The 14,877-nt window shown below is 36.7% G+C and overlaps 1 pseudogene; it reads right to left on the bottom strand.

Moving 5' to 3' along the window:
- Positions 1–4,806: 4,806 nt before the first annotated feature.
- On the bottom strand, positions 4,807–5,782 carry LOC116600245 (annotated as a pseudogene).
- Positions 5,783–14,877: the final 9,095 nt, after the last annotated feature.

Raw genomic sequence — 14,877 nt, 5'->3', positions numbered from 1 at the left:
AGCATTCTTAAGCAAGGTGGTCTTTAGCTTCCAGGTGTTTGGTTCCTTCTGAACTTTTTCTTGTGATTGTGCTCTAGTTTCAAAGCATTGTGGTCTGAGAATATGCAGGGAATAATCTCGGTCTTTTGGTATGGGTGGAGTCCTGATTTGTGACCCAGTATGTGGTCTATTCTGGAGAAGGTTCCATGTGCACTTGAGAAGAATGAGTATTCTGTTGTTTTTGGGTAGAAGGTTCTGTATATATCTATGAGGTCCATCTGGCCCAATGTGTTATTCAATGCTCTTATTTCTTTATTGATTTTCTGCTTGGATGATCTGTCTATTACTGAGAGAGGCATGTTAAGATCTCCTACTTTTAATGTATTCATATCAATATGACTCTTTAAATTGATTAATAGTTTTCTTATGTAATTGGCTGGTCCCGTATTGGGGGTGTAGATATTTACAATTGTTAGATCATCTTTAAGAATTATGTAGTGTCCTTCTGTATCTCTGACTACAGTCTCTAGTTTAAAATCTAATTTATCTGATATGAGAATCACTACTCCGGCCATCTTTTGAGGCCCATTGACATGAAAGATGCTTCTCCATCCCTTCACTTTCAGTCTGGATGTATCTTCAGGTTCAAAATAGGTCTCTTGTAGACAACATATGGATGGGTCCTGTTGTTTTACCCAGTCTGCAACCTTGTGTCATTTTCTGGATGCTTTTAGGCCATTCACATTGAGAATGATTTTTGATAGATACGTTTTTATTGACATTATGTTACCTTTGAAGTCTTTATTCCTGTAGATTGTCTCTATATTTCTGTTCAAAGATATTTTTAGGATTTTTTTCTCTTTTAAAGAACCCCCCTTAATATTTCCTGCAGTGTCGACTTGTTGGTCATATAGTCTTTTAAGCCTTGCCAGTCTTGGAAACTCTTTATCTCTCCAGCCATTTTGAATGTCAGTCTTGCTGGATAAAGTATTCTTGGCTGCATGTTCTTCTCACTTAGTGCCCTGAATATATCTTCACAGCCCTTTCTGGCTTGCCGGGTCTCTGTGGACAGGTCTGACATTATTCTGATGGGCTTTCCTTTGTACATAAGGAGCTTCTTTGTCCTAGCTGCTTTCAAGAGGGTCTGCATACAATTGTATTTATTCATTCTTACTATTAGGTGTCTCGAGGACTTTTGAAAATCTATAATCTTGGGGGGAAACCATTCTGCCTCTAGTACATGAACGCTGGTTCCATTCGGGAGATTGGGAAAATTTTCATGGAGAACTTGTATCAGTATCTCTTCTATACATCTTTCTTTCTCCTACTCTTCAGGGATTCCAATAATTCTGACGTTAAAATGTTTCATGGCATCATTTATTTCCCTGAATCTGTTTTCGTGGCTTCTAAGCTGTTTGTTCCAGGCTTCCTCCTGATCCTTTCTCTCTATCTGTTTGTCCTCCAGATCACTAATTCTATCTTCTGTCTCAGTTACCCTAGCTTTTAGAGAATTTAGATTAGATTGGAACTCATTGAGAGCATTTTGAACATCATACCTGGTGGCTTTCAGTTCTGCCCTAATTAATTCCATTTGGTCATCCATGGCTTTCTCCAACCTAGCTATTGCCTGGATAATTGTTAGCCTGAATTCCCTTTCTGACATATTGTCTATGTTGATAGCCATTAGCTCTGTTGCAGAAGGTCCATCCTCTTTTTCTTTTTTTGGGCAGTCCTCCTCCTAGTCATTTTGGTGAGAGATGACTGAACGGATGTAGCTGGATGTATTTACCGTGGTGCAGTCAAGGTGCATCCTGGAACGCTTCTGAGCAATCACGATTCCCACCCAAATGAGAGGAAAAAAGAAAAGAATAAGAAAAAAAAAAGAGATATATAGAGAGAAACAGAGAAGGAAAAAAAGGGAAATAAAAGAGAAGGCTCAGCCCAAATGGGCTCCAAGGTAAGATTTATGAAGTATACAAACAAAAACAGACAAATAAAAAGACTGATAAAAGTATATGATAAGAGAAAAAAAAAATATATATATAAAAGCCAAAAAAGGAAGATCCTCATCAAAAAGAACCCCAAGTATAAGATTTATATACTATCAGGACAAACACAAATACACAAAAACACTGGCAGAAGAAAAAGATGGGAGAGTGGTTATAAATTCTCAGTGTGGGTGAGGAAGGTTGTTTTGATTCTTCCTGGATGTATCTTGATATCTTTGTTAAAGGACTGAACTTTCCTAAAATAAAGGGGGATTAAAAATTGGTTTACCTAAAGGGGTAGCATTAATTGGGGAAAGGGGATTACCTTGAAGTTTAACTCTATATGAATATTAGAAAATAAAAATTAAAAATGAATAATCTAGACTAAACTAAACTAAAATTTAAAAAAATTAAAAAAAATAGAAAAGCAAAAGAAAAACATGGGTATATGTATCAAAAAGTTCAGGTTAAAAGGTTATTATAGAATTTGATGTACTGGACATCTCAAAGTAATGGTAAATAAGTTAAAAAATTATCTATATAAAAAAAATGTGGAAAGAACCAAGATGCCCTTCAACGGGCGAATGGATAAGGAAAATGTGGTCCATATACACTATGGAGTATTATGCCTCCATCAGAAAGGACAAATACCCAACTTTTGTAGCAACATGGACGGGACTGGAAGAGATTATGCTGAGTGAAATAAGTCAAGCAGAAAGAGTCAATTATCATATGGTTTCACTTATTTGTGGAACATAACAAATAGCATGGAGGACATGGGGAGTTAGAGAGGAGAAGGTTGTTGAGGGAAATTGGAAGGGGAGGTGAACCATGAGAGAATATGGACTCTGAAAAACAATCTGAGGGGTTTGATGTGGCAGGGGGGTGGGAGGTTGTGGTACCAGGTGGTGGGTATTAGAGAGGGTACGTATTGCATGGAGCACTGGGTGTGGTGCAAAAATAATGAATACTGTTATGCTGAAAATAAATAAAAAATTTTAAAAATTAAAAAAAAATGAACCAGAATAGTGGGAATAAGTTAAAAATAAAAGTTGTATCTATGAAGTAGTGGTGGTTGTTCTCTTGTCATCTGTCCCCACCCCCCCCCCCCCCCGTTGGTTTTCTGTCAATGATGTTCCCTGAGTTAAGTCCTCCTGCCCCCCTCAAGGGGCGGGCTCTGAGGAAACCGGTTTTTCAGGTTTTTGTTCTCTTAAGGTTTTTATATTTGTTCATTTGTTTTCTCTAGCTTTGACAGCTTTTGATGGTTTTTGGATGTTTAGAAGAAAGCAAAGTGCCCCCCCAAAATGAAGCCTCAGTCTGCTCCCCTTTGGGTGCTTCAGAGCACATAAGTTCCCCCTCGGCTGCTGGCAGAGCAGGTTCTGAGTCATGGTTCCTGGGGACCCAGGAACTCTTGCTTGTACCCAAAACCACAGTAGCGGAGGCTGTCTGGGCAGCTTCAGACCTCCAGAGAGATTCCAAGCAGCGATCACACACTGAGATTTTCCCGCTGGCCCAGGTTGTGAGTGCCTGGCTTTTCCAGGTCTAAGAGTGCCAGGCTGGTGCCATCGTGCACCTCTCTCAGGGGAGGGTGTGGGGTACACACATCTCAGGCTCTGATAGCATGACAAGGCATTCTGCCAACTGGCGATGCTCCCAGCCCCTCACGGGAGCTGGACCCCACGTGTTTTCAGGCACACTGGTGGCTCAGGGAACAAGACCTGGTTTCTCCACCACACTCTCTCTAGTTCAGCATCAGGGTGGCTGTCCTAGGTCCGGGGATTTAAGCCCCTGTCCCTACCACCCTGATTCCCACAATTTCCCCCTGTGATCCTTTGCTCTTTTTGAGTGCTTTCAACCAGACTCCAAGTTAATGCTGGTCCCCAGATGCAGGGCACTCTTGTATTGGAGTATTACTTTCCAATTGGTCGTTTCTGGTGGCTCCCTCCCCCTTTTGTTTATCTTCTGATATCAGTCTGATGTTCCCACTCCACTTTACCTGCCTACTGTTGTCTTCTGCCCCTGTAGAGATCCAGACGTGTATAATTCTGATCTCAGGATGATTTCATGGGTGATCAGAGTTCTTGGTAGGTAATTAGCTCACTTTAGGGTACAGGTTGAAATGGCACCTCCTCCTACTTCCCCGCCATCTTGTGTCCCCCCATAAAGGTCTCCTTTAGCTATATCTTTATTAAGAAGCTTTAGGCAGTAGGAGGAACCTAAGAATGAGTTCTATCTGTATACTGGTATGAAGAGATCTTCAGCAGGCCAAGTAGTAAATACAAAACCTAGACACAAAGACAAAGACACACATGTAAATAATATTTTTTGTTAGCAAAGATTATTAAATGAACAATCTTAGGAACAATAAATCTTAGTACAATAATGCATATGGAAGAGTAGGGAGACTCTGGTAAGGGACAGATAGGATGTTCATTGCACACCATTTCCTCTTTGTAAGGATTCCATTTTTAATATTTATTTTATATTTTTTTGCTCAGGTATATCTTAAAAAGTAAAATGTTACACAAAAAAACTTCCTATGAAAAGAAATTAAATTGAGAAGATAGTCTATATAATAGAATTATTTTAACAATGAAAAGAATGAAGATAAAAGACAGGAAACTGACCAGAAATAGAATTATGAATGAGATGAAAAGTAATAAAAGTAAACATATCAATTAATTATCAATTAGTATAACTCTATACGTATTTGACTCTTCCACTGCACATTATTTGTTGACTATGACTACAAATGCATTTACAGTAAAATGAACTTTAACATTTGAGAAGATTGACACTAATGTTAAAATGCTTTATTCATGATAGATGATACACTAACTTATTTCACAGCATTTTTCATCTCAGAATTTCTCAGAGTGTAGATTGGTGGGTTCAGCATGGGGGTTATGACTGTATAAAACACACTCAATGATTTGTCAATGGGGAACATCTTAGCAGGTCTTATATACATGAAAATACATGGAAAAAGAAAGAATACCACCACAATGATGTGGAAACCACAGGTCTGGAGGGCTTTCTGCATCCCTTCTGAACTAAAGTTCTTTAGAGAGTGCAAGATGGCTTGTGCCTGTTTTCAGGCACACTGGTGGCTCAGGGAAAATAGATTTTGAAATAATGAAAATAGATCACAAACTTGGTCATTTCCCTTCCCTCCACACTTCTTCTGACCCATAAGAGATGAGCAAGAGCACAAACACAATAGTGCACATTGGCCACCACTAACAGGTCACTGACATATGTGTCAGTACAAACCAATTTCATTAAGGGGTACATGTCACAGGAAAAATTATAAATGATATTGAGACCACAAAATGGGAGCCCATAAATAGTACTAACTTGAATAACTGAATGCAGAAAACCTCCAGCCCAGGATGCTACCAGCAGCACAACACACACCCACTGAAAATAATGCAAGGGCTTACAGATGGCCACATAATGGTCATAGGCCATCACTAGCAGAAGAAAGACCTCTGAGCCACCAAAAAAGTGCTCTGTAAATAGCTGAGTTATACAAAATTGGAAGGATATGGTATTTTCTACAAACAACAAACCTGAAATCAATCCAGGGCAAATGCAAGAGAATAAGTGACATCCATAAAAGACAAGTTAGCAAGAAACAAGTATATAGGTGACCCAAGGGTCTTACTGACAGCTACAGTCACCACAATGAGCACATTTTCCACCACAGTCAAAATACAGAAGAATAAGAACATAACAAAAAGGACCTTCTGTTCCTTTGGATCCCAGGTGAGGCCCAAGAGGACAAAGTAAGTTACATTGTTTCTTGGGTTCATCTAGTCTGGATGGGAGTGACTTCTCGTATTAGAATGAGGTGATCTACCAAACAGAAGAGAAAGCCTTTAAATGCATTATAAGGTAAATCTTTTATTGATTCATTCCATTAAAGATTGTTGTAAAAGATTGTGGCAGGAGTACCTATTTGTGTCACATTGTGATTTCCAAGGTGAAGAAGTCATGGTTTCCTACACTCAGTGACAGGGTACATAATAATATTCAATGAAATAAGTGTCAATATAAAGGTAGTCAAACAATGCAAAGATCAGGGGTAAGAATATATCAACCAAACAGCAATCAAAGAAGGTTTCACAGAGGAAGCTCTCCATCCTGAAATTTAAAGAAGTGGAAGTACGCGAGGGCAAGGGAATTCCATGTAAGTGTGCACAGTTTATACTTGAGACTCATTTAGGGTAACTGACATATTCAAAGTGAGTGAGACAAATAGGAATGGAAAGCTACTGTCCTGAATTGTCTCTTCCTTCACTGAGACCTACTTCTTATGGTCTTTGGTTGTATATGCCCCCTTTACCTAACCAATAAATGCATCCAAAGTAGTTCAGAGTTTCTCTCTCCTTTAATTTTTAAGCTTCATATATGGAACATCTCCAACTCTAGATATCTCCAGTTGGATACCAACTCAGTACTTATAAAAGCAATTTTCTTAAATTTTTCATTATAATTATAATGTTCCACAATTCATTAAGTTACCACCTTCCATGTCATTGCTCAGACAGGAAATATCACTGTGCTTTCCATACCTTTCTTGTTCTCATATCACATACTGTTACCTTTAACAAATCTTATTATCCCCCTGAAAATAGATCACAAACTTGGTCATTTCCCTTCCCTCCACACTTCTTCTGGCCCACTGCACTACCTCCAAAGTCCTTTCCCTTTCATTCTATCTTCCACCAGTTTGTTTGAATGCAGCCTAAATAATCCTTTTTAAATCTGATTCTGACCTGATCATTCCACTGTTCACAACATCTACAGTGGATTCCAATCACTCAATCATAATTTAATGAGTCACATTTCATATTTCCAGTAATAGGAACTGTAATTCCCATTCTGTAGTTGAACAAACTGAGAATCTGAACATCTAATTAATTTCTTTAAGTTCACCCTAAGTGATAAAACTAGAATTTGAAATGGAGTTCACATTATCTCAAAGTGATCTAATAAAGCCTCTGCCTTTGGCTCAGGTCAGGATCCCAGGTTCCTGGTATTGAGCCCCACATTGGGCTCTCTGCTCAGCGGGGAACCTGCTTCTCTCTCTCTCTCTCTCTCTGCCTGCCTTTCTGTCTACTTGTGATCTCTGCCTGTCAAATAAATAAATAAAATCTTAAAAAAAAAATTGTCACACAATTGCAAAGCCTGGCTTCTACTATTTACTGTTAGTTTTACCTTGTGTAGGCATATCCACAATCTGAAGGAACATGATTTACTCATTCACAGGAACCTTGAATTCTTCTGTCATCCAGGTTGATAAGAGAGGACAAAAAGCTGCATTATTACTTACGGATATATTTTATTTCATCTGACTGTCTATCCATTTTCTCCATGGAGTTTTCTGATTATTTAGATTTCATTTTTATTTGCACTGTAGATTGCTTCATAGAAATTCCATAGTCCACATAGCAAAACAAAGGTTATCACAGTAGGAAAGTTACAAAAACAAACAAACAAACAAGGAAATCCTATCCTTACATAAGGAGATAGCCACCAGCAATTTCTCAGGGAGATTTTTCTCAAGCAACTACTTTGCTCATAATTTCTAAATAGAAAATACTGTTCATCTGGTTAGTCCTTCTTATTCTATGGTATCAGTTTGAAATTTTGAGAGAAGCTCCTCCTTTTTCATAGGTAATGTTTTAAGCTTATGGAGGACTTTCTAAAAATTTTATCAGTTCTTTAGAGCATAGCGTCTTCTTCCCTACAGGGTCAAAGATCAGTAGACATTTCATCCTTCTTAATCACATTTATCATTAAGTCCTAGAGTTAGAAAGTGTCCAAGACTGATTCTTGTTTAATTGCATTCACTGGAATTTTCACAAAAATCTGAAAGTACATTTAAATGTAAAGATAATAGCAGACTAAATCATATAATAAAGGTCTAAAAGACATGACGTGGAGAAAATAAATAGTCTTCAAGCCATGATCAGACCTTTGCCAGTCAAGAATAAAACTTTAGCCAGTCATTTTTTTCTGGTAGAGATAATATTATCATTTATTTCCCCACTTTTCAGAGTAATTTTTTATTTTTTTTAGATTTGATTTATTTATTTGACTGACAGAGATCACAAGTAGGCAGAGAGGCAGGCAAGGGGAGGTGGGGAGCCAGCAGTCTCCCTGCTGAGCAGAGATCCCAATGTGGGTCTCGATCTCAGGATTCTGGGCCATGACCTGAGCCAAAGGCAGAGGCATTAATCCACCAAGCCACAAAGTTAGTTTTCCTTCATTTTATTTAATAATGAATCTATTCTGCCTAGAAGTGTGGTTACATATATTAAATATTCACAAATTTAAATGTAATATCTATGCAAGGTTTTGTTTTTGTTTTTGTTTTTATTTATTTTATTTTTAGTATTTTTTTAATGGAGTACCTATGTTAGCAAGGAATGTGTTATGAGTGAGGATACAGCAATTAATGAAAGGGAAAAAAAAATCACAAACAAGGTCTTTCCTGAAGGAACCCTATATTCTCATAATAAAGTCAGTAAATAAAGGAACAATTTGATAAACTAATTACAGTTATCACCACTGCTAATAAGAGAACAAAGAAAGTACTCAGGGAAAATTCTTCTACGGAGGTGATCAGAGAAGGCCTTTCTTCAAAGATGATGTTAAAACTGAGTTGTAAAGGACAGAGAGAGGCTACCACAGAATCACTGTTATAGGTAGTAAAATTAGGTAAACATTCTAATTAATTTGTTCTCATTTCACTGACGGCATGACCTATATGTAAAAAAGGCTAAAAAATTCACAGGAATTCTTATTCCAATGGTATTGTGAAATACAGTGGTGAGCATGGACACTCTGATCTTTTTCTTGATTAAACTGGGAAAGCTTTCAATGTTTCCTGCTGAGTATGGTGTTAGTTGTGGATCTGTCATATATGACCATTATTATATTGAGTTACATTCCTTCTATGAAATTTTTTTTAAATCATGAAAACATATTGGAATTTCTGTGCTACCAATTAATAATTCATAGAGGATTAAGAAAACAATTTCTTGGGGCACCTGGGTGGCTTAGTGGGTTAAAGCCTCTACCTTCAGCTCAAGTCATGACCTCAGGGTCCTGGGATTGAGGCTCTTGTTGGGCTCTCTGCTCAGTGGGGAGCCTGCTTTCTCCTCTCTCTGCCTGCCACTCTGCCTACTTGTAACCTCTGTCTGTCAAATAAATAAATAAAATCTTAAAAAAAAAAAAAAAGAAAACAATTTCTTTTACTAGAACATGGAAAAAACACAATACTAAAGAATAATCTTAAACAAAGACCCAAAAGTCTTCTACACTGAAAAACTGTACAGTGCAGTTGAAAGGTACTCTAGAAGACACAGATAAAAGGGAGAAAAGACATTCATGAATTTTTATGGTTCATGCTATTAAGTTGCCAGTGTTATCTAAAGTGATCTACAGATTCAAAGCAATTCCTACTAAAATTAAAAAAAAAAAAAGTTTTCTTCCAGAAGTAGAAAAATCCATCCTAAAATTCAGATGGAAAATCAAGGCATGCCCAGCAGCCAAATAGCCCTGGGGTAACAAACAAACAATTGGAGGACTTCCTGGTTCTAAAAATAACTACAAAGTACAGTAATCAAAACTTTGTGATATCGGCATAAAGGCAGATGCAACAATGGAATAAAATACAGATCCTAGAAATAAACCTTTGCCTGCATGTTCAAATGATTTTCAACAGATGACAGAGCATTCATTGGGAAAGGACAAATGCTTCAAAAAATAGTACTGTGAAACTGGATATCCACATGCAAAAGAATGAAGTTCAATCCTTAATCACATGCACCATACACAAAAATTGAATCAAAATCGATCAGAGACCTAAACTACCACCGAGAACTATAAACCTCTTAGAAGAAATCTTCATAATTTTGGATTTGGTAACGATTTCTTGGATAGGACACCAAAGCCACACACAAGAAAAGACAAAACCTCATGAATTACACTTCATCAAATTTAAGAACTTTTCTACATCAAAACATAATATCAACAGAGAGAAAAATCACCACACAAATGAGAGAAGATATCTGAAATTGATTTATTTGATAATCTGCTGGTATCCAGAATACATAACAAATTTACACATCTCAAAAACACACATACCAAAAAAAGAAAGAAAGAAAGAAAGAAAAAAACTGATTAAAAATAAGCAAAGGACTTCAATAGGCATTTCTCCAAAGAAGGTATGTGATGCCATATAAGCACATGAAAAGCTGCTCAATGTCAGTAATCATTAGGGAAACACATTTCAAAACTATAATGCAATACTACTTCACACCCAACAGGAGAGTTATGACCACAAAATGTTAAAATTGTAACACATGTAAGACAGTGTAGAGATCAGAACAACTCTCCATTGCTGGTGGGAATGCACAATGATGTAGCTCCTATGGAAAATGCTATGGTACTTCCTAAAAAAATAAGCAGAAAAATATTATATGAGCCACAATTGCACTTTGTGATATATACACAAAATAATGAACATTACAGTCTCAAATAGATATTTTTATATCCATTTTCATGGCAGTATTATTCACAATAGCCAGAAAGTAGAAGCAGACAAAGTGTGTTCAAAGTGTGATAAATGTATGAACAGAATGAGGTATATTCACAGAATGGATTATTATTCATTCTTAAAAACAAAGGAAATTCTGACATGTGTTGAAACATACATATCCTACAATTCACTCTGCCAAGTGAAATGAGACACAAAAAGTCAGATATTGTATGATTCCATACACACAGGTACTTAAAGTAGCCAAATTCATAAGCAATAAGAAAACAGAATGGTGGCTGCCTAAGGCCCAGAGAAAGGGAATGGGGAATTAATGTTTAACGTGTGTTGAATTTCAGTTTGGGAAAAGGAAAAAGCTCTGGAGATGGATGGTGCTGGTGCCCACATTACAAATGTCAATTAACTTAATTAACCATCATGACATCACTGAACTGACATCATCATTGAATTGACTCAATACCACTGGATTGTACATTTACAAATGGTTAAAAATATAATTTTTGTTATTTGTATTTTACTACAAGTTAAAAACTACATTTAAAAAATAAGTTGCCTTTATTAACAGGTGAATGATGTCAACATAAACTATAGCACAATGGCTAGAGTATATATACACATCATTGGCTTTACATTCACCTGTTTAGATGGTACATATAAAACCCAACAACTAAACAAGTAAATTCAAATCTCCAGAGCTGTGTGTCCTGACAATCTGCTTTGTGCAAGAACTCTAACTAATCCTCACAGGACATTGACCTTTGACCATGAACTGGACATTAGGTAAATCTAAATAGGATATTTTTATAATGACAAATAATTCCCCTCTGGATCTGTCTTCCCAGTGCTGTATGTCAAAATAAACATACTTTGAACAAATACTATTCATGTGCTTCTGTACAAATTATCTTCTTATCTCATTCCATTTAATAGACAAATTTATTTTAGGAACTGGTAGGTATCTCTCAAAGTTACATCTTCTACCTCAAAACTTCCTCATGGCATTTTTCACCTCCAAATTTCTGAGTGCAGGTTTAACAAGGGAATCACCATGCTATACAACACAGTCAGAGCTTGATCAATGGAGAAGGTAGTGAATGGGTGCAAATACATAAATATGCAGGACACAATACTAAGACCACAATAGTGACATGAGAGACACATGCATGGATTTGTGTCTCCCCTCCAAGCTACAGGTCCTCAGTTAGCATATGATGACCAACTAGGAGACCATCAGGAGGAATATTTTCACAGGCAGATAAACCCACTTTTGACAGAAACAGAGATACCACAGGTATGAGTGCCCATGCAGATGAGTTTCAGCCAAAGGTTTATATCATGCACAAATGGTCTATGACAATGGAGCCACACACAGACAGGCACACTGTGAAGACGACCGAAATGTTGCAAGGACAAAGCCTCTAGTACATGCCAACTGAAAGAGGAAGCCATATCCCTGTTACTTGTGATGATTTCATAGTACAGAGCTTTACAGATGGCTGCACAGATGCTCAGCAAAGACTTAAGTCACATACTCCCTGAAAGAGATGGTTTTACGTACAGCAAAGTGCCAAGTAGCATTTCATGGTGGGTGGGGTGGGGGCAATGTCATGGATGAATAACAGCAGATATATAGAAGGGATGAGTCACACAGGTAGAAAATGGAAGCAGTGCCCAAGGTCATGAAAGATGTCGAATGAAAACACCTTTCATGGATAAAAGTTCTTAGTAGGCAAAAGTTGTAAGGTCTTCCTAAATTAATCTTCCTAAGTTGAATCTTCTTAAAAATAGTAATTGTTTTTTCTTTTAACAACTAAACCATGATAAACTTATTGAAATTAATTGTAAGCTTATTTTAAATGTTAAATTTACATTTCTTATTTAAATGTAAACTAACAATTTTGTTTTACACTTGATTTGGAAATGTAAACATGCAAGACCATGCATAATTCTGAAAAAGGAGAGTGATGAGGAACTATGAGTCTTATCACATATCAAAATGTGTTATATATCAAGGCAATTATATTACATATCAGTTGTAACATGAATAAAGAGACCAATTGAACAGAATTAAGTCCTGAATCAGATCCAAATATATATTGGTAGTTAAAATATAATAGTCAGGATTTTAAGTTAATGGTACAAAGAAAATTATACAAGTATTTAAAAAAAACTAAATTTTAGAAGAGTAATTAAAATTTTATCCCTCTTTTGCTTCTTTATCAAATAAAATGCTTATGAAACAAAAGTTTTAATGTATGATATACAACCTCAAAAATGTTTTATTTTTTAAAGAGTTTATTTATTTACTTGACAGAGAAAGAGGCAAAGAAAGAGAGAACACAGCAGGGGGAGTGGGAAAGGAAGAAGCAGGCTCCCCGCTGGCCAAGGAGCCCCATGCAGGGCTCAATACAAAGACCCTGGAGATCATGACCTGAACCAAAGGCAGATGATAAAGGACTGAGCCAGCCAGATGCCCCAACCTCAAGAATGTGTTGTTGTTGTTGTTGTTGTTTTAAATATTTTATTTATTTGACAGAAAGAGAGTTCACAAGTAGGCAGAGAGGCAGGCAGACAGGGAGGAAGGGAAGCAGACTCCTTCCTGAGCAGAGAGTTCAATTCAGGGCTCTATCTCAGGACCCTGGGATCATGACCTGAGTCAAACACAGAGGCTTTAACCCACTGAGCCACCCCGGCACCCTTCAAAAATATTTTAAGAATTAAGTACTAAAATAAACTTGAAGAATATTTTGGTATGAATGAAAAGCCCTTAAAAGGATTCAGGACACAGGATTCAGTCTATTGTTCTGTTCATCTATCTGACTATATTCTCTTTTTTCTTTTTTTTTCTTTCTTTTTGGGTTTGATTTTGAGTCTCTTCAGATTTGTTTAATGCATATTTCTTGGGGTTGTTGTTTCCTTTTTAATACTTTCTTCTCTCATTTATCTATTCTTCTCTGGACAGAATGACAAGACAGAAAACCTCACCTCAAAAAAGAACAAGAGGAAGAACTGACTGCCAGGGTCCATATCAGTATGTACCTAAGTAAGATATCAGAACTAGAATTCAGAATAACAATTATAAAGATACTAGCTAGGATTGGGAGAAAAAAAAAAATAGAAGACACTAGAGCATCCCCTTCTGGAGAAATTAAAGAACTAAAATCTAACCAAGGTGAAATAAAAAAGGCTATTAATGAGATGTAATAAAACATGGAGGCTCTAATTGCTAGGATAAATGAGGCAGAATAAAGAATTAGCAATACAGAAGACAAAATGATGGAGAATAAAGAAGTTCAGAAAAAAGAGACATAAATAACTACTAGATCATGAAGGGAGAATTCTAGGAAAAGGGACACCACAAAAGAAACAATATTTAAATAATTGGAATCTGAGATAAAAAAGATAAGAGAGAGGGAGGCAGAAGGTACATTGCAGCAAATTATAGTGGAGAACTGCCCTAACCTGGGGACAGAAAGAGGCATCCAAGTCCAGGAGGCATAGAGGAACCTGCTTAAAATCTATAAAAACAGGTCAACACCCTGACATATAATAATATACAAGGGTAGAAATATTAGATTGGCAGCTAACTCTCCAGAATCCTCACAGGCCACAAAGGACAGGCATGATATATCCAGGGTGCTAACCAAGAAAAATATGCAACCAAGAATACTTTATCCAGCTAGGGTGTCATTCAAAAGAGGAGTGATAAAAAGCTTCCAGGACAAACAAAAACTGTAAGAATTTGTGATTACCAAATCAGCCCTACAGGAAATATTAAAAGGGACTTTCTGAGCAAAGGGAGAGCCCAAAAGTAACCAGAAAGGAATAGAGACAATATACAGAAATGGTCATGTTACAGGTAATACAATGGCACTAAATTCCTATCATTCAACAGTTACTCTGAATGTAAATGGGCTAAATGCCACAATCAAAGGACATAGGATATAATATCAGTTGGATAAAAAAGGAAGACCCACAGATATGTTGTCTGCAAGAGACTCATTTTTGGCCCAAAGACACCTTTGGGTTTAAGGTGAGGGGGTGGAAAAACATTTACCATGCTAATGGATATCAAAAGAAAGCTGAGGTGACAATCCTAACATCAGATAAATTACATTTTAAACCAAAGAATGTAATTAGAGATGAGGAAGAACACTATCATAATTATAGACCCTTTGGTCTATCCAACAAGATAGTCTAACATCTGTAAATATTTATGCCCCTAACAAAGGAGCAGTCAATTATATAAGTCAGTTAATAACAAAAGTAAAGAAACACATTGATACTAATACAATAATAGTGGGGGACTTTAATATCCCCCTCATTGAAATGGACAGA

This window comes from Mustela erminea, chromosome 9 (assembly GCF_009829155.1).
Source record: "Mustela erminea isolate mMusErm1 chromosome 9, mMusErm1.Pri, whole genome shotgun sequence".
NCBI classification, from domain to species: domain Eukaryota; kingdom Metazoa; phylum Chordata; class Mammalia; order Carnivora; family Mustelidae; genus Mustela; species Mustela erminea.
This window is presented reverse-complemented; position numbering and strand designations above follow the sequence as displayed.